General features: G+C 47.5%; 1 protein-coding gene across 1 annotated transcript in view; it reads right to left on the reverse strand.

Moving 5' to 3' along the window:
- The window catches only part of LOC119464132 (tubby-related protein 3), a 90163-nt gene that overhangs the window by 25310 nt on the left and 39292 nt on the right, over positions 1-25561 (reverse strand). The gene's annotated exons all lie outside the window — the stretch shown is intronic.

The following is a 25561-nucleotide window of genomic DNA, read 5'->3' on the forward strand; positions in this document are numbered from 1 at the left end:
TTGCCTAACGGGGAGAGCTGATATCACGCTAAACAACCTGTAGAAATCAATTTATAGAGTCTGTAGACTATATAGAACGTGACACAACTTGTTCCGTGATTAGATGGCTGATAGTTGCTTGGTGGTTGATACCTGTTGACACTTTTTCTTCTCCTGTGATTCCTCCACATCATTTCGCGACTTGTACACCACAAAAACAATAAATATAGACTCCGCGTCAATGCTGTGCCTTTTTAAAGAATTGTCATTGGACCATATATAAATTTATGGACTGGTTTATATACAATATCACAAGCCAGTTTCTGATGGGCTTTCGGTGGTCGATGAACTTGCAAATGTGTTCTTCAGTCTACATACAATAATAGACAAAATGTACAATCCAATAAGCTTGCAAGCTGTATAAGTGCATTCTGTGGAGTATATTGCAAAATATGCATAGACACTGTATATGTTGTCTAAAGTTTAATTTGCAGGGTCAAATACAAAAAAGCAGCGGCATGCCTCGAACTTAGCAGGCTCAACGATTTCGTGACGCCGTTATCTGAATGCACCGAAGGGCCTGGTATCTGCCTCCATCCAATCTCGGGCCCTGCTCGCAGGGCGTAATTAAAATCGCTGTAACTCGCTGTAGCATAAATTTTAAATAGAACGCGCCTCGCGGGACTCTTCGAAATGCCTGTGGGAACGAAGCGATTGAAAATGTTTTGAACTTCACGGGCAGAATGCCGATGCCATGCAGGACAGAGAGACAGGCTCTGATTAAAAACGGCCACTGATTCCAAATTCCTTTCGTGCATCACGACTGAATGCGCTTGCCGCCAGCGCGAGTTCTTTGTTGTGGACTATTGAACCACATTTCGGAAGCAATCTGAAAGAGTATGCGTCTTAATGAAATGCCGTTAACCTGAGCAGCTTGGGGGGAAGGGGGGGGGGGGGGGGGGTCGCTATTGTCGACTGATACGAGGCAGGCAGAAAATGCTGACGCGTACAACCAGCACTCTGTATGCATCCTTCTCACTCAAGAAAAAGAAAGAGAAAGTCAGGCAATAGGATTTCACAGATTTCACTTTATATACTTTGCGCATATTTTTAGCAGAAGTGTTTTTTTATTTATTTATTTATTTCATGGAGCACATATCGGTTCAGGTAGATTACCTGAAATGGCGGTCTTGTTCCTATGCCAAATGTATGCCTCAATAAGTAAGTGACAAACTCACTAAGTAACGTTTTTAAGCGTAAACTTTAAGAGACCTATTGAAACTGCAAAGCTAAAGCTGAGCAGTAGTGAGCACATGTCTGCTCAGCAAAAAATTTTCAGGCTCGCGCCCCATCCGAAATATATGCCCTTCAGATGTGCTACGACATAGACAGGCGTTCCAGTTTACAGTTTCCCAAAAGTATTTCACTGACAGCTCGGGACACGCGTATTTGTAACTAACGCAAACGCATTTTCTTAACAGCTTACAGGCGCGGGTATTTCGAAAGTGGCGCAATTTCTAAGGGTTTCCTGTAAGCAGGCTTGACTTCAATTTCGCCGTTGCAATAGTCTGCCTTAGGATGTAACATTTTAATTTTAATAACTGAATATTTTATATAGTTACCTTCATATAGCAATTCTTTATGCAGGCACTTTCCACTCCTTCGAGAAATTAACCTCGAAAGGCTTTTTAAGAAACACACCCTCTCGTTGAAGGGCCTTAGAAGAAATCTGTTCCAAATAAACAAAGCCAATGAAACAGACGATGTTGTTATTATAATGGGTATTAAAATGCGATTGAACAATATCGCGGAATTTCTTATGCTGTGATCTTTTATTGTTTATCGAATTTGCATTATCTGTGTTGATGGCGTTGTGTACATATGCAAACATTTCAGCCACCCTGAAAAACGAAAGTACTTCTGAAATGGCCAACAGCGCGGTTGCATGAAATAAAGTCGCTTCTCGCCGTAACGTAGAAAGTATCGGTATCTTTGGTTTATAGTAATCTGTCGTAAGGGAGGGCGGGGGGGGGGGGGGGGGGGGGGGGGGGGGGGGGGTCGGTTAATGCACAAGTCTCAAGACCACACATGATTTCTGCATCTTGCAAGTGTTAACTGTGAGATACTGTTATGTTATGTCATATGTTACGTAATCATGTGGGGTTGCGTTGGTACACCATATATAGGCGCAACAACGAGTTATGTGCGTGATTGTTGGACTGTTTAGCGTACTTTCGCGTTTTTAGGGACCCGCACATGCCGATTAATGTTAGTCCGTCTTTGCGTGTACTCCTTTGCTATCTTCTATGATTTCCCTGCACTCGAAGGAAGAAATCTGTGTGTGTTTGTAGTCTTTGATTGTGTTCACTTTATATTCGTGCTCCTTATAACTTTATTTTGTACGCTATGATACAACGAGCAGCCGGTGCCAACTAAAGGTGCCAACTTCAATTTAAAACACCATTATAAAAAATTAATGAAAAGCAGCTGTTGATGCAGTGTGACGAATGTTCTGCGAAATTGGAATACGTGTGCGTACACAAAGGTTTAGTTGCCATTTTTTTGATCAATTAAACGAAAATCTTCTTAAATGTTCGGCTGGCAGTACATATCCTTCCAAGACGTGAAGATTGCTCTGAGAAATTATCGACCTTCAAGTCAGTTATTATTACCAACTAGTATTTTCCGTACGTAACACCCCCCCCCCCTTTTTTTTTTCTTCTTCTCATAACACGGCGAAATGCTGAAAGCAGCATCTAGTGCTGTTTTTCTTGGTTAAACCCTATTGTTGTTGTTGCCTATCACATGTGTGGCTTCTACCCAAGATGGGGGGATTGGCCAAGAAATGGGTGGATTATTCAAAATTCTTTTCGAGCATAATTTCCGAATATCTATGGAATTAGCATTGCATAGTGTACAATTATGTGTTAAAATAAAATCAGGAAAGTCTTAACGAATGAGTAATAATTCATCTAAAAGTACGAAAAAAGATGGATTCTGTAAGAAATATTTAGACAGCGAAGCAAGCATCCCTGTGGCTGAATCCCAACGTGGACGCCCCGAGCGAAAGAATAGCAGATTCTGTTAAGTCCAGGCCAAGTCTTCGAAAAGGTATTTCCAACAATCGTTTTCTTGCCGCAGTAAAGCGGCGAAAAGATGGAAGAAAGTGACGTATCGTCTCTTCCTCATTACAAAACGAGCAGAGGGGGGAGGGAACCAAACCCTACCTGTGCAAGTAAAAATTCAGGGACGGAATACGGCAACGTAATTTAGTTCTATTTTGAACGAACAGAACGACGAAGATGTAACCTCGTGTGGTGGGTCGCCATGTTGGCGCTGCGTACCGATTTTCATGCCATTTAATGGTGCTCGATACGCACTTCGGGAGTACTTTTTAGCGTCGGTAATCACACAAGGTTATCGATCATAATACTCTGAAATTTTTTAAAGGTGACATTAAGGAACACGATAAGGCCAATTTCCTTCCGTTCCACACGCCATCTTACTCCTTATCTGCGATGAACATTTCACGTGAGCGCTTCCGAGGTAATATTGAAAAGGACGGAAGACAACGTACAATATAATGTGGGGAGAGGTCTGACGACGGTTTGTTTTAATTCCTGAATCCCCTTTTTTGCATCATCTTGCGATGCAAGGCACTTACTGCCTTGCACTTACTGCTGTGAATTGCGAGTTACTTGTAAACCCTTGTCCTGTAATTAGACTTGCCTACATAAATTAGTGCTACTATGATACACAGAGACAAAAAGTGCATATCCTTATTTCAGCCATACTTAGGAGTTGGTGGTTTCGAAATACTTCGTGTTTTCCTGCTAATGGGTGTAGTCGCTCAAGTGACCAGACCAGTTAAAGAAAATGATAATGAATTCTTGGATTCTGTGGCCAACGTGATAGCATCGTGATGATGGAAGCCCATTCGTCTGAGCGTGGAGGAAATAATCGAATGAGGACTGCGAGTACTAAACATTCCATTCGTTAATTCTGTAGCATAATCAACGACTTTGAAGTGGTAGTCTTCGAACTTAATATGCATTGTTTTTTTCGGGAATTCGAAACGAAAGAAATTAAAACTATAAATCACCCAGGCAATTATTTTTCAACCTTATAATACAAAACACAGTTCCGCATCACGGAAAATTAGAACAATGTCTACACCTCGATTTCTGGCCACAGAGGACACATTTGTATATTAACCATAAATTGGTTATTTGAGTAAACCGATAATTATCAAATACTTAGTGACATGTTTTGGGAGCTATTCACAATTAAAAATAGCCTCAGCGTATCAGAAACGTTATTAAAGCTATGCGTTAAATATTTTGGGCTTGAATGAGACTTTTGAAGTTGCAAACAAAGCGTAGCAAAAATGACGCATTGGGCATTACATGGATAAAATAACAAATTAAAATTAAATTGTGGAGCCTTACGTGGTAAGAGCACGATATGGTTATGAGGCATGCAGTAGAGGGGGACACAGGATTAATTTTGACCCCGTGGGGATATTTAAGGTGTATCCAATGCAGGGCAGGCTGGCGTTGCATTTCGCTAACGTCAAAAAGCGGCCACCGCGGCCAGGATTTAGTCCCGCGCCCTCAAGCTTAGCAGCGCAATGGACATAAGATAATATATTCAATTTCTTTTTTCTAAAGCTTAAACGCCTCTCTCTCTGGAGTGGTTAGGGGAATTCCACTATCGCTTTTCTTATTAAGCGATCATCTAACAATACGTAGAAGTCGTTCTATGAAGCTTGCACACTTAAATTCTCACGAGAAAACGGAAACACTCCGCAGGGCTCGGTTCTGGGGCCAATTCTGTTTTTACTGTATGTAAATGACATTACAAATTATGCGAATGCAAATGTTGAAGTGCGATTATTTGCCGACGACTGTCTGCTGTTCTGTCGTGGGCAAAGTGTCAGTGATCAAGTTGTGCTTAATGAATCCTTGCAGATGATATTTGATTGATTCTACAGGTGGGACATGAAGATCAACTTCGGTAAGTCAACTTGCACCACATTCTGAAATAAGAAATTTCCTTTAAATTTTATGCATGGTGTAAACAGCAAAGAAATGAAACGCTCAAACAAACTTAAGTACATTGGTGTAACAATCACAGATAACCTAAATTGGAAAACCACATCGATAATATCTGTGGAGCGGCCCAACGCAAACTTGGCTTTCTGAAAAGAATATTATCAGATGCTACCCCAAGCGTGAAACTTAAAGCTTACAAGACGATCATACGCCCAGGCTTAGAATACGCCAGTGTAATCTTCGTCAGCAATACCAAATCAATAAACTTGAACGTGTTCAGAAATTTGCGGCAAGATTTATTTACTCTTCCTATCGACGAACGCAATCCGCAACAGCCCTGCTATCAACGGCAGGACTACAAACAAGGTCGATCCACATAGGTCGCGAAGTTTCGGGCGAAAAGCGGTTCAGAACGAATTGTTACCGACATCAGCACGGGTGGTTATGGAAGCAGCGATTGAAGCGCGACTATGTTTGGAGGGAACAAACATTGGGAAAGAAAAAAGCGTATTTTAATTAAAGCGAGACACAGCTAGATTCATTCAACGAAAATAAAATTCATAATCAATTCTATATACGCTTGGCGAGAAAAGAACAACTCCATTTTACTTGATCATTATCAATAAATACCTTTTTTCAGCGCCCACCGATAGCGGCTAGCGGCGGGCGTTGGCGCAGCTATCACTTGCAATGCTTGCAATGCAATGCAGCTTTTGAAGTGTGCAGTAAGGCGCGCTCGTAAAGTTCACCTATTACAATACGTCCCCCTCACATGTGTGTTGTTTTGCTTGTCGACGTTTGTCTGAATGTAGTGACGCGGGTAGGTTAATTGTTTCTTAACCTGTTCAGTCAAATGTAGTGAGTTGCGACCGCCAGATAATTGTTTACTTTAGTTGTTTTCGTGCGACAGCGCTGGCCGACGGGCTTGGCGTCCGACGAAAGGACGAGCAGTCTACGCAATCTACGCCCAAAGCGTTCGTCGGCCCCCAAACAAAATATGTTCTGTGCAGCGATGCCATTTCGACAGCCGTATACGGCTGACATTTTCCTGCATCCCTTTCCGCGGTGAAAGCTTGAAATGGCCACCAAGTCAAATGCCGGGGCATTTGAATATCCAGCTGTAATGGCAGGCCACCGAAAATAAATTTCGCGCCTTATAGAACAAAAAGGCGTAACTACTGTTTTTAACGGATATGACGTCACACTATTTTTTCTTCCGCCGGAAGTGTTCCCTCCTCACACAGATGGCGCTAAGCCCCATGAACCCCCGATGAACTGCCATGTTTTGAACGTATGGGCTTTTATGGAAGCTTCGCTACCATTTATATTGACCTTGCTACAAACGTTAAATGTGCGGAGAAAAATAGCCCGCTTAAAGTTCCTTTATCAGTTCTCGAAAACTAAATTTAACCTGAACTCAACGTCATACCTGCTCCCTCCTGGAAGAATTTCACCTCACACCAATCATTGTCATGTTTTTTTTTTTTTTTTTTTGAGCGCTATAACTCGTGGGTTGATGTGTACAAATATTCATGACTTGTTCGCACTATAGCGGAGTGGAATAACCTTGGTCAGGAAGTTTTCAATGGTGTTGATGGCTTGACTGCCTTTGAACGAAATTCGTAGTTGTATTTTTCACGAGTTTTATTATTATTGTTTTTTTATAGTGATGTGTATTTTTTCATCGATGACATATTTTACTCTATTGTGTATGCATATCCCACCCTCTAACAGCCCATATGGGCTTGCATTATTCTAAATAAAAAAAATAAAGAAGGGGAGAAGGGGTGGGGCAGATTTCTGCGCGGCATTGTTTTATTGTTTTTTTTTTTTTCGCTTCCAATCGTGGATGCCTTAAATTGTACCATGGGGCCTTCGTTAGCTTTAGTCGCTAAAATCTTGTAAAATCTTTAGAAATAAATGCTAACAAATGCATGATTAAACATCCATAATATGCTATTTTCGACAAAATGATCAGTTTAGATAATTATTTTCCCAAAAATGACATGGCTCTCTGCCTGACGTACGTACTTACGGGATTTCCACTATCGCAGTTCTTATTAAGGGATCTCCTAACAATAATACATAGAAGGGCCTGTGAAAAGCTTACAAACCTAAATTTTCACTGGAAACGGAGACAATTTAGTTAAGAAAGAGGGGGAGGGGAGAGGCAAGTTGAGACCACTCCGCTTTTTTAATTGTATTGCGCTTTTTTTTTTTTTTTGCTTATCGTTTCCTCATTACAAACCGGGACGTCTTAAATTGTACCGTGCGGGCCTTCGTTAGCTTTAATTACTCTGCGAGCTCACAGGACGAGACTTCCTCGCTTGCCTTTTCATCCAAACGCCAACTGTACGACTGTCTGACACCCGCCACTAAGAAAGAAAAAAAGAAACTAAGAAAGACAACTGAGGACCAGGAGCACAGCTGAGACCTGGACCGAGACAAAAAAAAGAAAACTCCCATCCATTAAGGAAGTGTCGGTTCTAATGAGCCATAATCACATCCCATTAAACTCGCCCTGGGAGATGTGGCGTGTTTCACTCGACGAAGGAAGCCCTTCGCACTGCTATAGCGGCCAAAGCAAACACCGATGAAGGCGGTCGTGGGCCCGGAGCTTATCTCGCTTTGGGCATGTGGAAGAGTGCCACGTAGAACACGAAAGCTCCGAGTATGACCTGGTCTAAACGAGTCCCTACCCAACGCATCAAGAGGTAAGCACGCGGAAGGCAGTGCTATATTTTCTCATAAACCAGGAGTGCATCATCATTCCGCTGGTGTTGAGGATGAGTTGGGTGCCAAAGTATAAAACGAGAGACGGGCAGTCAGGGATAAAGAAAAATAACAGTTTAGGTTCACTAGTGAATCTCTGACACTTCCTCGTTTGCCGACAGGCTCTCGAAAACACACTACGCCTGTTGTAGATAACGTTCTAAGCTCGTGAAACTTGAGATATGGAGGGCAATAAAGGGTTGCCAGTAAACGGCGCTTTTGCAGGCGAGTCAGCGCGCGGCCATAGATGAAGGTAAACGTGGAGAAAATGCTGCACCGCCTTTAGGCGTGTTGTACCCGAGAACTACACTACGGGCTATAACGACTCGCCGTTGTGACCCAGCGGCTTGCGGCGATGCGTTGCTGAGAGCGATGTCGTGGGTTCGAATGCCGAAGCTTATCTCACGGCCAGCACGGGAAGTTTGCGTGTTCGCGCACTCTGAGTTTGGTTTCGTCTAAAGGAGTCCCCAGTTAACGCATCAAGAGGTAAACATGCGGAAGGCAGTGCGATATTTTTCTCTAAACCGGCCGTGCATCACGCCTTCGTTGGTGTTGAGGATGTGCTTTTGGCTAGATTAATTATCGAGATAAAGAGATAAAGAAAAGTAAAAGTGTTGAATTGAATAGTGAATATCTGGCGTTTCCTCGTTTACGTACAGGCTCACTAAAATACTACCAGACCCGGTAATAGATAACGTTTTGAGCTCACGAAACTGAATATATGGAGGGTCATAGAGGATTCCGAGTAAACAGCGTTCTTGTAAGCAAGTGAACGTCAGCCGTAGATCAAGATATAAACGAGCAGAAAACGTCACGGCGCGTTTATAGAGGTCCGTTTACAAGAGCACTTCTCGACAAGGAGCAACCGTGGTGCCTTAGTAACTATGGTGTGGTCATTCTTAGTGCGAAGTCTTGAATTCAACTCCTGAGAGCGTCTGCCATATTCTGACGGGGTTTGAATGCAAATAACTCTCGTTTACCGAGAAATGGTCGTACAATCCCCCCACCCGGGCCACAGGCCAACTTTTATTCTTGCGTATACCATGGTACTGTCCTGATGGTACGACGGAAGTTCCTTATGTTCCTGAAATGCAATCTGACAATACATCTTAACTCGATACTCCTCGCATACTGTCCCGTTGGAAGTTGAAGTCAGAGCGCTCGACCATTTGGACAATCGTCCACTATCAAAACTAAAAGGTTTAGGGCAGTGCTCCCTTAGAACCTCCACGCAGAAGGCTTTATTCGCGCTACCAAGGTTCTTGCGGTCTACCCACCTTTCCCATTGACTTTAAGAAGGCTGTCCCCTACGACTCTATATTGTACTTGGTTTGTTTGCGCTTGATCGTGTCTCTCTTTCTCTCTGTCCAACCGCTCTCTTTTTCTTTTAATGCCCCTTCCCCCCGTTCAGGGTAGCCAACCGGAACTACCTCTGGTTAACCTCCCTGTCTGTCTACGCATCCTTTCTCTCTCTATGAAGTCGATTCGAATATATTTCGCTTACACTGCTTACACGAGACACCACTTTTGCCATTTAGAACACTCCATGTTTTCAAAAGAACCGGATGCTCCAACCAGACTCTTCGCTCCACCTTCACATTCAGTGTGCACTCCGCCGATGTGAGGCTACCCTGCTTTGAAAGTTACGGCTACCTATCAACAATATTACATGAATAATCCCATATGAACTTATAGCATTCTATACCTCTTTCCCTCTTCGTATCTCTCTCTCTATATATACTTGAACCTGCTTATTCCCACGTATTATATATGGGACATGTCTCTTACGAGATATCGAATATGCAGGCTCTTATATGAGATCCCAGTAAGTTCGTACAATCATACGGGTCATGCCGCATACGATGAAAATGAACAAGTGTTTTTATGTGAGATCACCTTATGTACTTATAATCAAATGCGACGTGCACCACCTGCTATATTTGAACGTAAGGGTTTATATATATATATATATATATATATATATATATATATATACGATCCCATGTGGTCATTCATATACTAGTTATGGACATAATATAGGAAATGCCCCACACGCAATTGATGAAGTATGTCACAAGCCACTATTAAGAAAGCTTGGTGCCTTGCTTAATTGCACCAAAATACTCGAGCTAATTGTAGACTACTTAAAATGACATGTCAGTTTGTAAGTTTTATTATTTAAGAGTCTCCTACTGTGAAGGTAACATCTGGTGTCCCCATGCAAGGCTCGATTGTTGGGCCACGCTTGTTTGGTACTTATATTAATTGCATAGTTGAAGTTGTTGCTAACACTATACGGTGAAAATACGCTTGTATCCCGATGACTGCGTCTGCGCGTTAAAATCCCAGTGAAATGTGTGACCAGCAGGTAGGCAACAGCGTTTTTTAACACGAAAGTGTTTTATTCCGGGGTCCACCAAGACTTCACTGACGTATTTCCGTCACGGAAATACGTCATAGAACATAATACAAAGAAAGAAACCAGAAGAAAAAGTTCCACAAACATGCAAAATTTGGGAATCGAACCCACGACCTCTCGGTCCGCGACGATAGATCGCCGAGCGTTTAACCCATTGCGCCACAAACGCATTCGCAGAGAGCTACACAGACGCGCCTTATATATCTAACACTCCTCCGTGTACCCGCGCTCTTGCTCGGGGCGGTGCCGCCGCCTATGAGCAGAAAAGAGAAGTACTGCATTATGACACTAAAGCCCGGGATACATGGAGCGAACTTTCTCGACGAACTTCACGCGTCAAGTAACGACGCGGCGACACGACGCAGGATGTTTGCTGTGTTGCAATACATGCGGCGAACGCCGCCGCGCGTTGGCCGCCGTGTTGGCGGCGGTCCCGGCCGCCCGCTTCGAACTGAATTTGGCGTTGTCCTTGTAGAATTCACTTAGTTGGAAGCAAATGACTGCGTAAACGGCTTTCGCTTAGTCTCAGGCCGCTTCGACGACAGAGTATTATGGATAACCTTGAGTAGTTTTCGAGATCGCTTCTCGTTTCGAACGCGTCTAAGCCTAGCGAAAGAAATATCCGATGCCAACGCCATCTATCGGGGAAGTCGGGAGATAGGCATGACGACAGCATGTGGCCTCTGAGATCAGAAGATTTCTGTTGAAGGTTGTTGTAGAGAGCTTGCACTGCTTGTCTGTTTCCTCGCAGATCAGCGGATATGGGATGTACAAATACAACGCGATTCCTGAGAGATCATACTAGGAACTACTCAATCGGTGCAGAGACATGCAGACACGGCAACACCAACGCGATTGCAGACGACGCGAAAAGGCGCGCGCGCGCGAAACACCAGCATGCATTGCGACCGGAACTAGTGCCTCCTGATTGGCTGTCGTCCACCGCTGCGCGCTAGACGCTTCCGGCGGCGGCGTTCGCCCGACGAAAATGTTTGGACAGGCAGATCGGCTGCGGACGGCAAATTTCTTGACGCCGGCCGTCGGACGTTCGCCGCCCGACGAAGTTCTTCGCTCGGACGCCGGTTATTCGCTCCATGTATTCCGGCCTTAACGCGCACCGACAGTGAACGCTTCGGTGGTCTCAGTACTACGACGCCTCGATGCCAGCATTCGAAGGGACGCTGGCATCAAGAAGCACTACCAACGCCACCTAGGTGGCGTTCACCGTACTCAGCACAGCGGAGCGTGGCCTCCGCAATTAGCTCTGAAAATGTTTCTGAAGTTGATCGCGGAGGCTGCAATTACGACGCGCTGTACGCGCTGATTTGACTCGGTGACGATTCAGTTACGTGCTTTGTCTTGCGCGTTGTATTAGTGTGTCAGTTACGTGCTTCGTCTTTCGCGTTGTGCTAGCGTGTGCAGCGTAGTGCAGCTTCCATATGCACGACGGTTGCTCATGGTCATCGACGTTGGTAGTCGTGATGGAGGAGACGTGCCACCAGGCGTCAGCGTGGGTGCATCAACGCCTAAGGGCGCTTTAGCCACAAAACACCAATAGACATTATATATCAATGTGCAATAAACATTACACTACTTCTGTGAAGACACGTTTCACTTTCGTGTTCTATACCGATTCCTATATAAGAGGGATCAACCACATTTTTTTTAAGTGGAGCGATAAATGCAAAAGGTATAATTAGCCTAAAAAAGCGGCAACAATGACACTTACAAACGAAAGAGTGCATATGAAATTCGCCTATGGTAATGCATGCAAATCAAAACCACTTTATTGAGTTTCAATACTTGTGTGGCCCTTTCACGCAACATTTTATTTTATTTATTTACAGATACTGCAGCCCAGAAGGGCTAGTGCAGCAGTGGGTGAATACAATATATGGCAAATACACATCACTATACAAAAGAAGCATATGTGAGAACATGGTGAAGGGAGTACTCAATAGCATATCCAAATTCTTTATGTGGTAAGCAATGGATGGAACAAGGCAAATCATTCTAGAGTTCAATAGTCCTAGGAAAAAATCTGTGTTTAAAAGTATTGGTGCGAGCAAAAAAGACCGATAAGTTCAAGTGATTGCTGTTTCTCGTGATTAGGGGCTTTGCAAGGGTCAGATCTGTGTTAGGGGGTAAAATAGAGAGTGTAGCAGTTTCAGAGAATTAGTGTGACGACGGTGGGAAAGTACATGGCACGAACATGTCAATCAATCATTCAATGAATCATATTTTACTTCCTTTGAAAAGGAGGCAGAAGTGTATAAGCCGAAGAGATGCGGAAATAAAATAAAAGCAATGAGAATAAACAGAGCGGTAAATTTGATTTGCTACCCTACACTGCGAAACGGGTGAGGGTGAGTATGAAACAGAAGAAGAAAGCATAGAGAAAGAAGGAGCACAGACACATGATCCCAGCCAGTCACGATCACTGCACGCTATCACTTCCTCGGATAATGTGCAGTACAATGAGCACCCGTGAATGCTACAGCCGTTTCCGCGGGTTCCTTGGCCTCAAGAATCGCAGCAGTACCAGAACTTCGCCCACTAATACCACTAAGTGCACCACACACTCACGTATTTGAGCACAACTGGTAAGCGTATACGCCTCCGTTATCAGGTTTCTGGAAGCCCTACTCGATACGTGCATGACTTATTCATGCTGCGCATTTGGTGCTGCTACAATGGACGGCTCCAGAAGAGTGGCACAAGAGCCGTACACGTATAGGGCTACATCAGCACAAAAAAAAACGCTTGCCTGCGTTCGTGCGTTAGCGTTTGCGCTTGTCTGTGTTTACGTCACACTTACGTGTCTTCTTTGAGGCTGCATTTCCGGAGGACTCGCACAAAAGGGGTGAACCAAGCCCACCAGACGAACACACACACACATACAACTGCTTTTACTCGGATATAAGTGGCAGAGCACATACATACGCAGAATGCGCAGGAACACTTTTGGTGATTTCTACATTAGCGTTCGCATTTGCCCTGGCTTACGTCAGTCTTACGTGTCTCCCCTGGTGCCGCAGTTCGAAAGAGCTAGCGCTGGAAAGGCGAGACAAACACAAACACAAACACACTAAACTGGGCTTTCACATACACAAACGGAAGGATAACACACATACAAGCGCCTATAAATGCCTGTGCAAGTTTGTATAGAACGTCGTTTGTGTATCATTTGGTTTGCGTGCTGCTTCTTTGCGTGTCCTTCGCGCGTCTAACAGCGGAACATTATGAATAAGTCATCCCGGCCCCTCTTGCGGTTCTGTTTGTGCCGTTGGACGTGAGACGTACCTCCAAGTGTATGTGCAGTGGAGTTCGATACACTCGGGCCCACATATATACCGAGGCTAAGTTTCAAACGTCGCTTTTGTTATCTACGACTGGCTAAGAAAGAGGGTTGTATTGTTCGCGCGGACTCGTTCGTATGTTAATGTTAAGCCCTGAAAACTTGTATCTGGGCTGAGGAGAATGATAAGAACGTTGTCCTGAATCGTAACGTTCTGCGGTCACAAACACACCGAGGTTCACGGGATGACGTTACAGTGCTAACAATATTTCGGACAAGAGGCTGAAGGTCTGCTTTCGCGCATAAAAGCCAGCGGTGTCCTGGGATCATCTCGTTTTTATGCGCTTGTGCTTTCAATGAATAGTATAGCATATTGTCACGTTGTAGTGAAGGCAACAGATAATATATATATATATATATATATATATAGATGTTACGGTGAAGGGAAAGAAGAAGGTGACGCGAACGAGAGGAAGACGAAGTCTCTGGCCGTTGCCTGAACGCCATATTTCTTCGCTTGTAAATATACATCCTTCTACACTCGTGGGCCTGCTTTCTTCCTGGAACATTTTGGTGGAAGGTGCTGGGTACAATCACGGAACTTCGCAGTGGACGTCATCTACCTGCCGCCACAATGGCAGATCAACCGACACAACCGACAACGCCTCAGCAGTCCACGCCAACGGTCATCCTCACTCATCTGCGGGACCCGGGGACACTTTGTGGCACGGACAACACCGACGTCGAGGACTGGCTTGCGATGTACAAACGAGTGTGCGACAACAACAGGTGGGGTCCAACAATGATGCTAGCAAACTTCATATTTTATCTGAAAGGAACTGCGAAGCAATGGTACGATACGCATGAAGCTGACCTAACAAGCTGGGATGTCTGCAAAGAAAAAATGCGTGACCTGTTTGGCAGACCTGTCGGTCGTCAGTTGGCAGCAAAAAAAATGTGGTTGATCCCTCTTATATAGGAATCGGTATAGAACACGAAAGTGAAACGTGTCTTCACAGAAGTAGTGTAATGTTTATTGCACATTGATATATAATGTCTATTGGTGTTTTGTGGCTAAAGCGCCCTTAGGCGTTGATGCACCCACGCTGACGCCTGGTGGCACGTCTCCTCCATCACGACTACCAACGTCGATGACCATGAGCAACCGTCGTGCATATGGAAGCTGCACTACGCTGCACACGCTAGCACAACGCGAAAGACGAAGCACGTAACTGACACACTAATACAACGCGCAAGACAAAGCACGTAACTGAATCGTCACCGAGTCAAATCAGCGCGTACAGCGCGTCGTAATTGCAGCCTCCGCGATCAACTTCAGAAACATTTTCAGAGCTAATTGCGGAGGCCACGCTCCGCTGTGCTGAGTACGGTGAACGCCACCTAGGTGGCGTTGGTAGTGCTTCTTGATGCCAGCGTCCCTTCGAATGCTGGCATCGAGGCGTCGTAGTACTGAGACCACCGAAGCGTTCACTGTCGGTGCGCGTTAAGGCCGGAATACATGGAGCGAATAACCGGCGTCCGAGCGAAGAACTTCGTCGGGCGGCGAACGTCCGACGGCCGGCGTCAAGAAATTTGCCGTCCGCAGCCGATCTGCCTGTCCAAACATTTTCGTCGGGCGAACGCCGCCGCCGGAAGCGTCTAGCGCGCAGCGGTGGACGACAGCCAATCAGGAGGCACTAGTTCCGGTCGCAATGCATGCTGGTGTTTCGCGCGCGCGCGCCTTTTCGCGTCGTCTGCAATCGCGTTGGTGTTGCCGTGTCTGCATGTCTCTGCACCGATTGAGTAGTTCCTAGTATGATCTCTCAGGAATCGCGTTGTATTTGTACATCCCATATCCGCTGATCTGCGAGGAAACAGACAAGCAGTGCAAGCTCTCTACAACAACCTTCAACAGAAATCTTCTGATCTCAGAGGCCACATGCTGTCGTCATGCCTATCTCCCGACTTCCCCGATAGATGGCGTTGGCATCGGATATTTCTTTCGCTAGGCTTAGACGCGTTCGAAACGAGAAGCGATCTCGAAAACTACTCAAGGTTATCCATAATACTCTGTCGTCGAAGCGGCCTGAGACTAAGCGAAAGCCGTTTACGCAGTCATTTGCTTCCAACTAAGTGAATTCTACAAGGACAACGCCAAATTCAGTTCGAAGCGGGCGGCCGGGACCGCCGCCAACACGGCGGCCAACGCGCGGCGGCGTTCGCCGCATGTATTGCAACACAGCAAACATCCTGCGTCGTGTCGCCGCGTCGTTACTTGACGCGTGAAGTTCGTCGAGAAAGTTCGCTCCATGTATCCCGGGCTTTAGTGTCATAATGCAGTACTTCTCTTTTCTGCTCATAGGCGGCGGCACCGCCCCGAGCAAGAGCGCGGGTACACGGAGGAGTGTTAGATATATAAGGCGCGTCTGTGTAGCTCTCTGCGAATGCGTTTGTGGCGCAATGGGTTAAACGCTCGGCGATCTATCGTCGCGGACCGAGAGGTCGTGGGTTCGATTCCCAAATTTTGCATGTTTGTGGAACTTTTTCTTCTGGTTTCTTTCTTTGTATTATGTTCTATGACGTATTTCCGTGACGGAAATACGTCAGTGAAGTCTTGGTGGACCCCGGAATAAAACACTTTCGTGTTAAAAGAACTTGCATGCCGCGCTCAGACGTCCACAGAATCCTATGTCGTGTACATACAGGATGTGCTGGCTCTCTGCCGCAAGGCTGATAACACCATGACCGAGGCGGACAAGATTGGTCACATACTAAAAGGTATTGCAGACGACGCCTTCAATCTCCTGATGTGTAAGGATTGTGCCACTGTGGATGCAATTATAAAGGAGTGCCGGCGCTTCGAACAAGCGAAAGGCCGCCGCGTCCCTCAACGTTTCGACAGGCTGCCCAATACCGCCGCGACATCTTCGTGCGCAGACCCGCCGCGGTTCGTTCAGCCGACAGGATCAGAAGATCTAACGCGTATCGTTCGCCGTGAGCTTGAGGCCATGGCTCCGGCTCCAATTCGTTCCGACTGTCGGGAAAGTGTGCCCGCTATCTCGCTTATACAAGCGGTCGTTCGGGAAGAAATAGCGAGTTTGGGCATTCCATCTCTCTGCTCGGTCCGCCATACGAACACCTACCAGATTTCTCCGGCCGCTCGCTCCCAGACGCAAAGCTTCCCGCCACTCCGCCGCAACCCCGCTGACTGGCGCACACCGGATGACAGACCCATCTGTTTTAATTGTTCCGGTATTGGACACATCGCCCGTCATTGCCGTAATCGCTGGTCATCGTCTCCTCGGTGGTCGTCTCCGAGTCACTACCGCCAAGTACCAGACAATCGCACTTTCTCGCCCTACACGCCGCCTCGGAACATCAACGCCGACAGTGCTCCACCAAGATCCAGCCGCTCCCCGTCTCCGCAAGGCCGTCGGTCCCGTTCGCCTCTCGTTCACCGCTCTTCGTCCCCATCTGCAACCGGTCGCTTCCCTTCGGGAAACTAGGCGGTGCAGCTCCCGGAGGTGAAGCTGCAACTCCGACCCGGCCCACAAATCCTCTGTTGACCCTGCCTACACGTGGAAACCTACTGGACATTGAAGTTTATGGTGTTCCTGTCACATCTCTCGTTGACACAGGAGCGCAGCTTTCAGTTATGAGCGCTGCTCTCCGCCGAAGGCTCAAAAAGGTTCTGACTCCCGCCGCACCGTGCACTGTGCGAGTCGCCGATGGGAGTACTTCACCTGTTCTTGGAATGTGCACAGCACGTGTGACCATTGCGGGCCATTATAGCGTTGTTTTATTTATCGTCCTCGAGCACTGTCCACACGACCTAATTCTCGGCCTCGACTTCCTTTCGAAACACTCTGCCCAAATTGACTGCTCCGCAGGTGTTGTACAGCTGGATCTGCCGCTTCCAGCCGACGCAGACGCAACAACTTGTGCTTCACCCCGCTTATGTTCTGCTGAGTTTGCAAGGCTGTCTCCACAGGCGGCTACCAATGTCCTCCTGACGCCCTGTCCTCCCGTACCTGATGGCGAGTACGTCGTGTCTCCGCTTACTGACGTGGTTTTGTCACGAAATATTGCCCTACCGAGCACCTTAATCCGGATCCTCGAAAACTGCGCTCGGGTGCCCATCCTCAATTTTGGATTTCCGACGCATGTGCTGCCACACGGCATTGCCGTCGCACTTATCACTCCTTTGGATGAATTTGAGATTTCTTCTTTGGCCTCCGAATCCTTCCTGAGTACCAACGCACCTTTGTCACCCATTCCTTCGTGCTCGACGCCTGCGGACGATGTTTGTAAGATAATAGCCCCTGACCTTCCTTCCGAGCAAAGAACAGCTCTTGGTCACCTCCTGTCATCTTATCGGGATATCTTTGATTTGGACGACCGTCCACTTGGTCAGACATCTGTTGTCACGCATCGCATCAACACCGGTGACGCCAGCCCCATTCATAGGCGGCCATATCGTGTCTCCGAAACAGAAAGGGCCATAATCCAGAAAGAGGTCGACAAGATGATGGACAAGGACATCATTGAACCTTCCACTAGCCCGTGGGCATCACCGGTTGTCTTAGTAAAGAAAAAAGACAACTCGTGGCGCTTCTGCGTTGACTACCGTCACCTCAACAAGATAACAAAGAAGGATGTTTATCCCCTGCCTCGCATTGACGACGCTCTTGACTGCCTTCACGGATCCCAATACTTTTCATCAATTGACCTCCGCTCCGGCTATTGGCAGATTAGCGTCGACGAGATGGACCGCGAGAAAACCGCCTTCGTCACACCGGACGGTCTGTACCAATTTAAAGTCATGCCCTTTGGATTATACAATGCGCCAGCTACATTCGAGCGCATGATGGACTCTCTGCTGCGCGGCTTGAAGTGGTCTACATGCCTCTGTTACCTCGACGATGTGATTGTCTTTTCGTCGAACTTTGAGAGCCACCTGAGGCGCCTCACGACCATACTCTCCGTGTTTCGCAGGGCTGGCCTTCAGCTAAACTCCTCCAAGTGCCATTTCGGTCGCCGTGAAATTACCATGCTCGGCCATCTCGTAAACGGCGCCGGAATCCAACCTGATCCACAGAAAGTCCACGCTGTGCGCAATTTTCCTGTACCTTGTTCAACAAACGATGTCCGTAGTTTTCTGGGCTTATGCTCTTATTTCCGACGATTTGTGAAACAATTTGCCGACATCGCTCGCCCTCTCACTGACCTTCTTAAGAAAGATGCCTCTTTCTCTTGGGGACCACTGCAGGAGCAAGCCTTCTCTACCCTGATCGAGCGGCTTACAACCTCCCCGATTCTGTCACACTTTGACCCTTCTGCGCCTACTGAAGTACGAACTGACGCGAGTGGTTATGGCATCGGCGCTGTCCTCGCTCAACGTCAACAGGGCCACGACCGGAGGAGGAGGAGGAGGAAAAAAAGAAGGAAAGGCAGGGAGGTTAACCAGAAGCACGTCCGGTTTGCTACCCTACACGGGGGAAGGGGTTTAAAGGGATGAAAAGAAAGGAGAGAGAGAGGGAAGAAAGCACTCGCAGTATAAACACATGCGGTTGTCCCACACTTCACAATCGGTCACTGAGGCCAGTCGACTTCATGAACTGTAACAATGCCCGCGTCGCTTAAGTAGACACCAATGAGTGTGAATGACACGTGTTTCTTTTTTACACGTAGGCAGACATACTGATTGTCATCATGTGGTTGTACTGCATGGTGGGCATACGTAAAATCCGTGCGGATGTAAACGACAATTTTGCTGCGCTCCTCGCACGTCGACGACAAAAATGGTTCGTACCCTGACAGTTTGATGGGAGTAAGTACGTTGGGTTCACAAATAACGATTATGGGAATCCGATTTGTGAAAACATATTGACGGAAGGATGAGATGCGGGACCTCAAGCCTCTGGCGTTCCACTGTAAAATCGAAGCTTGTCTGACCTCAGTGCGAAATGACAGTATTGGACGAGCCATGGTGTCTACTCAAGGCTTGCAAGTACTGGATTTAGAGCATCCAGTACCTGTAGTGCACTTTGAGCTGACGGCGTTTTTAGCTTGCCTAGGAGCACGCGAATGGCGTTCATCATTGATCGAAGCATCGCGATCACTTGTTTGTCCTCTTCAGGCAGTTTATCGGCGGGAGGTTCCGCATTCGTGGTTGCCGATGTGCGCTGTGGCTTTGCGGGTGGCTGTGGTCTTGGCAACCTAGGCCAAGCTGCATCAACCGCAGTATCACTTTTTCCAGCATTCTGGTTCCTATCAGCCGTGACCGGTCTGGGCGGCAAGGGTGGTGGAGCCGGTGGATATGCGACAGACGCGGTAGAGACGCTGATTTTCTTCAACGAACGTCGGCGACGATATCGCCGCTTTCTGATGGTTTTGGCAGCCTCTCGGTGAGACGAATGGTCTCTCGCCATTTGTTTTAATACAGCCAGCTCCCTTTTCATGTTTGGGCAATCCTTTGACGAAGCTTCATGGGGCCCATGACAATTCGAGCATTTAAGAACAGTGGCCCTGCAATCATCCGCGGAGTGCGTTTCAGCGCAGCGAGAACACACTGCTGCATTCTCGCAAACGCTTCTCACGTGGCCCAGCCTCATGCATTTGAGGCATTGTAGTGGCTTCGGTACGAAAGGTCGCACAGGATGTCGAAAGTGGCCTACCTTTACATATGAAGGTAGACAGTCTCCCTTGAACACTATCTTCAAACAGCGTGAGCTGCCCAGGCGGGTAACGCTCGCGATGACATAAGCTTCACTGGCTGGTTTCACAAGAACTTCCAAGTCGGAGCTGGGAATCGCGGAATCTACATCGTAGATGACACCGGTGACGATGTCAGAGCCCAGCGGGATGTGGGAACGGACCTTCATTCCATCCAGGTCGGTGACGTTGCGCAGGGTATTCAGTGCGGCTGCATGAGTAACGTCGATCGCCAGGACGTTCTTGCGCGTGTTTACTCTGATGTCGACAATTTCATTCGGCACCAGTGCCTCTAGCAGCACCGAAACGGTTTGCCTGTTGAGGCGTTTCATGTTCCCGTTGGGTACAGCAGGAACAAAGAGGATGGTGTTGGTCGCAGGCCTCTGTTGTGGTCTTTCATTCAATGTGCTCGAGGACGAAGAGGTCCTGGTGTTGCGTCTCTTCGCCTTACGGCTCATAACAAGTTCGAAGTCGTCATCGTCGGAGGCCTCCTCGCTGCTCAGTGAGTAGATATGGGTGTCCTCGCTGTCAGAGTTGCTGTGAGGGCCAGTCCGCTTTCTTGACGCGGCCACCGCTGACGTCGCCGAATCTGGCAGACGTCCGGGTTGGTCCGCGTCCATCGCCCACGAACAAAGAATCGACTTCTCAGAGGTACACGTATAATTCCACAAAATGGCAAGAGATACTCAAAAAACGTTCTGCCAAGCAGACACTTCGTCGTCCACGACCGTGTCATCGCTTACGCCAGCCGCCTTCTTTCCACGCCCGAGCGAAATTACTCCATCACTGAGAGGGAATGCCTCGCGCTCGTATGGGCGGTCGCGAAATTTCGGCCGTACCTTTTCGGTCGGAGCTTCTGCGTCGTAACCGATCATCACGCCCTCTGCTGGCTCTCCTCTTTGAAGGACCCAACTGGACGACTTGCACGTTGGGCATTGCGTCTACAAGAATATACATTTTCTATTACGTATAAGTCAGGGCGCCTGCATAAAGACGCTGACTGCCTGTCCCGCAATCCTGTGGATCAACCGGACGATACCGATGCAGACTCGGACATAAGTATTCTGTCTCTCTCCGGCTTTCTCCATATTGGCGACGAGCAACGCCAAGATCCAGTTCTTCGAACACTTATGGAACGCCTAAGCTCCTCGCCTAAGGACCCGTCTCTGCGGATGTTCACCTTGCGCGATGGAACTTTATACCGTCGTAGTGTTCGTCCTGATGGCCCGGAGCTGCTCCTAGTCGTTCCAAAGCACCTTCGACTGGCCGTGCTCCAGCAACTTCACGACGCTCCTACTGCTGGACATCTGGGCATCACTCGTACTTACGACCGCCTGCGGCGCCGCTTGTTCTGGCCCGGCATTTATCGCTCTGTGCGCCGTTATGTCACTTCTTGCGACCTGTGTCAGCGCCGCAAGACGCCTGCTATGCCTCCTGCTGGTTTGCTTCAACCAATTGCTATCCCTACAGAGCCCTTCTTCCGTGTGGGCCTCGACCTCCTTGGCCCCTTTCCTATTTCTATGAAAGGAAACAAATGGATTGCTGTAGCAACAGATTATGCCACGAGATATGCCATTACACGAGCGATGCCAACCAGCTGCGCTACAGATGTCGCCGACTTCCTACTATACGACGTCATCCTGCACCACGGCGCCCCTCGCCAGTTACTCACGGATCGCGGCCGCTACTTTCTCTCGAAGGTCGTCGATGATCTGCTCCGCTCCTGTTCTACAGAACACCAGCTCGCTACCGCATACCACCCTCAAACGAACGGCCTCACCGAACGACTCAACCGCACACTAACCGAAATGCTGGCCCTGTACGTTTCCGACGATCACCGCGACTGGGACGTCGCTTTACCGTACATCACTTTCGCATACAACTCGTCCCGTCACGATACTGCCGGATTCTCCCCATTTTACCTTTTGTATGGCCGCGAACCCACCTTGCCCTCCGACACGTTGCTGCCTTCCGCAGTACAATCACCCAGCACTGGTTACGCTCGCGATGCTATTGCCTTAGCCGCCCAGGCCCGAGAGGTCGCCCGTCATCGCCTCACAGTCTCGCAAGCTTCTCAAAAACGACGCTACGACCTTCGGCACCGAGACCACCATTTTTCACCTGGTTCCCTTGTCCTTCTCTGGACGCCTTCACGTCGAGTCGGCTTGTCGGAAAAACTCCTTTCCCGTTATTCTGGTCCATACCAGATCTTACGACAACTGTCCGACGTGACATACGAGATCGCCCCAGTCGGTCAGCCTTCAGTGTCTCCCAACGTCACCAGCGATGTTGTCCACGTCGCCAGGCTCAAGCCCTATGTCTCCCCATTAAGCAACGCTCTATAACCTGCACCGGGACGGAGCTAACCCCACCGGGAGGGTGATGTTACGGTGAAGGGAAAGAAGAAGGTGACGCGAACGAGAGGAAGACGAAGTCTCTGGCCGTTGCCTGAACGCCATATTTCTTCGCTTGTAAATATACATCCTTCTACACTCGTGGGCCTGCTTCCTTCCTGCAACAATATATATATATATATATATATATATATATATATATATATATATATATATATATATATATATCATCCTGTTTTTATTTTCACCACTGGATACACAAGGTAAAAAGGGAGAGCCGGAAAAAAAGCCGAAATGGCCGTCAACCAAAAAAAGTTTACGAACCACGGGATCTCATAAAATGTCAAATTTCCGAGCAGCCTGCAATAGTAGTAAGTAAAAGCGAACATCGCAGTGTTGTTCACATATACTGGTAGAAGCTGTAAATGCGAATAATACTAGGCTGCGTTGGTGACGCTGTTCGAAAATTTGAAGTTTTCCGAGATCCCGTGGTTCGTAAACTTTTTGGGTTGACTGCACATTCTAAAGCAATCGCTGGTGCTTGCGTACCATAGAGAATCTACAGCAATATTCACGTGACACACGCAATCTGACAAGCAAAGAACGATTTAGTTACAGAATCGTTGAAAATATCAAGTGTTCTTCTAGTACAGTATGCGTGTCCTGCGCCAAGCGACCAATTGAAACAGTGCTATCCCAAGGAGAAGCGCATATCAACTGCTCGTATACCCTAGCATATTAACAAATTCATTCATTCATTGATTAACAGCGAAGCTGTTTAAGCTGGAGGTAGCCCGGTGGTGTACGCAGAAAACTCCTCAGCCTGACGATGACGTCACGGGCCACGCCTAGCAACGGAAGGCCACCTCCTCGCCGTGCCACCGCTCCCGCCATAGCGACGCCTAGCGACGCCTTGCCTAATCTCCGCCGCAGTGCCGCTCGCTCCTCCACCGTAGTATGGCGGCTAGAACATAGAGTTTCTCACTATAACACCTAGAGGGTAATCTGGCGCCACCGTCTATGCGAGCTTCTTAAAGGGCGCCGTGCCCTCATGGGATTGACGGGATATGCGTCTGCGAGGCTTGTGTTGGCTGGTGTTGAACGAGGCTTCGTCTAAAACGTGGATATGGCTGCACAATTACTGTTTTCTCAAAATAAAATCTACATAAATGGCTCTCATTCACTTATATTATATCTTTCAATAAAGTTTACTCACCTACAATGCAGGAACAAGCGAAGAAAAGCAAGAACAGACGACAAGTTGTTCCAAAGCATGCGATAATCTTGTCGTCTGCCCTCCAACTTTAGCGGCCAGCTGATACTCTTTCGTTTCACATAATTGTGCATCCATTTGTAAGTCCTCAAAATAAACAAAACATGTTTTTGTGCAATAATAAAGCTAAAGTAGTTTTTTACGTGATGTTTTAGCAGGAAATGAATCATTGTGACAGATGGAACGGTGCTAGCCAGGCGCGTCTTCAAGGCTTTCTTTGCTCTCCGAGAACGATGCCATCCCGAAGTCACAATGTACCGGCATTCCCATGGATACCACAGCGCAGCAGCACCAGTTTTCCCTCTAGGTAATATAGTGAGAAACTCTATGGGCTAGAAGGGGCAGTGTGACGGGCGGGAGCGAAGAGGTGCACAAGCCTGCAATGCAATATGGCGGCCGGCTCAGATGGCGCTGCGCGCGTTGGGAGCGCGTTTAGCGCCGTGGCTATGATGCGGCGGTCGGCTGTAATTCCGCGTTTTCTGCGACGCATGCGGATATTGCGTGTTAAAGTTCGCATATATGGTGCACCTCAGTGATTTTATTTATTTGCCAAGTTATCCGGGCCTGATATGACGCACTAAATTCAGCGCAGCGATAATCTAGAGCGGCTAGTATTTGTCATGTGAGTAACAGTTTTCCATGGGCGGTATTCTGTAAGAGTCCAATTAGTGGACTGTCCATTTCGGCTGTCGCTGATTGGCTGCTGCTTCACGTGCACAAAGGAGACTGGCTGGCACCTTCCTGCACGTGAAGCAGCAGCCAATCAGCGACAGCCGAAATGGACAGTCCACTAATTGGACTCTTACAGAATACCGCCCCAGTACAGCATAAAATGTTAATTCATGCTGCGCGTCGCATTCAGTGTTTTTTCCGAGCGTGAACGTAGCCGGCAAATACGCGCAAAATTGCCGCGCGACTGGCCGTTTCGAGGCACTTTGCGTGTATTCGCGGGCTCCTTTCAGAAAAACCCATTTATGTAGCACGCATTGAACAACAGAAAGCTGTATCGGGAGTTTTCCATGTTGCTTTGCAATTTTCTCATTGATTTTTTCATCTAATTATAGCTGAGATGTTGATGAATTATTCAGAATAATTATCTCATTAGGAGGAATGCAAAAAATAACCTGAGTATCTCCAAGTGACGGCAAACAATATTACCTTGGTTCTGTCCAGCTACGCAGCATTTTCATATTGTTAAAGTTTGGCCGAAGTTAAATGAAACACTACTCTGTATAACGATTTCAACAAGAACGCCCTGGGCATCGCCATGTGGCCCTCTGGGTTGTGGTAATTGCGCGTGACACCCCGCGCAATAGCATTACAGAAGCCTCCGCGCATGCCCTTGCACCCGCGTAAAACAGTCTAGAGAGGAAGAGGCTCTCACTTTGCCCGATTAAAACGTATTGGCAAAGAAAAAAAATTGCAACCGGTTCCACGACGTGAAATCTGTACAAACAGCGGAGCTTTGGTCGTTCTGTTTCGGCGATGGTCGCGTATATGTTTCTTTTTTTCGCTGTGGCAGTCTTCGTTTTAGACGGAAGGAACGACCACATCTCCGCTGTTTTGACAATTTTCACGTCAGGGCACGTGTTCTGGACGCCGCTCGTGCTTCGTGGACGATGGACGTCGCTCGTGCCAAGCGGCGTTCATCGTGCGAAGAGCGCGCAGCGCAAACACATCCTATATATTATACCCCGG

Source organism: Dermacentor silvarum, chromosome 9, assembly GCF_013339745.2.
Source record: "Dermacentor silvarum isolate Dsil-2018 chromosome 9, BIME_Dsil_1.4, whole genome shotgun sequence".
NCBI lineage: Eukaryota > Metazoa > Arthropoda > Arachnida > Ixodida > Ixodidae > Dermacentor > Dermacentor silvarum.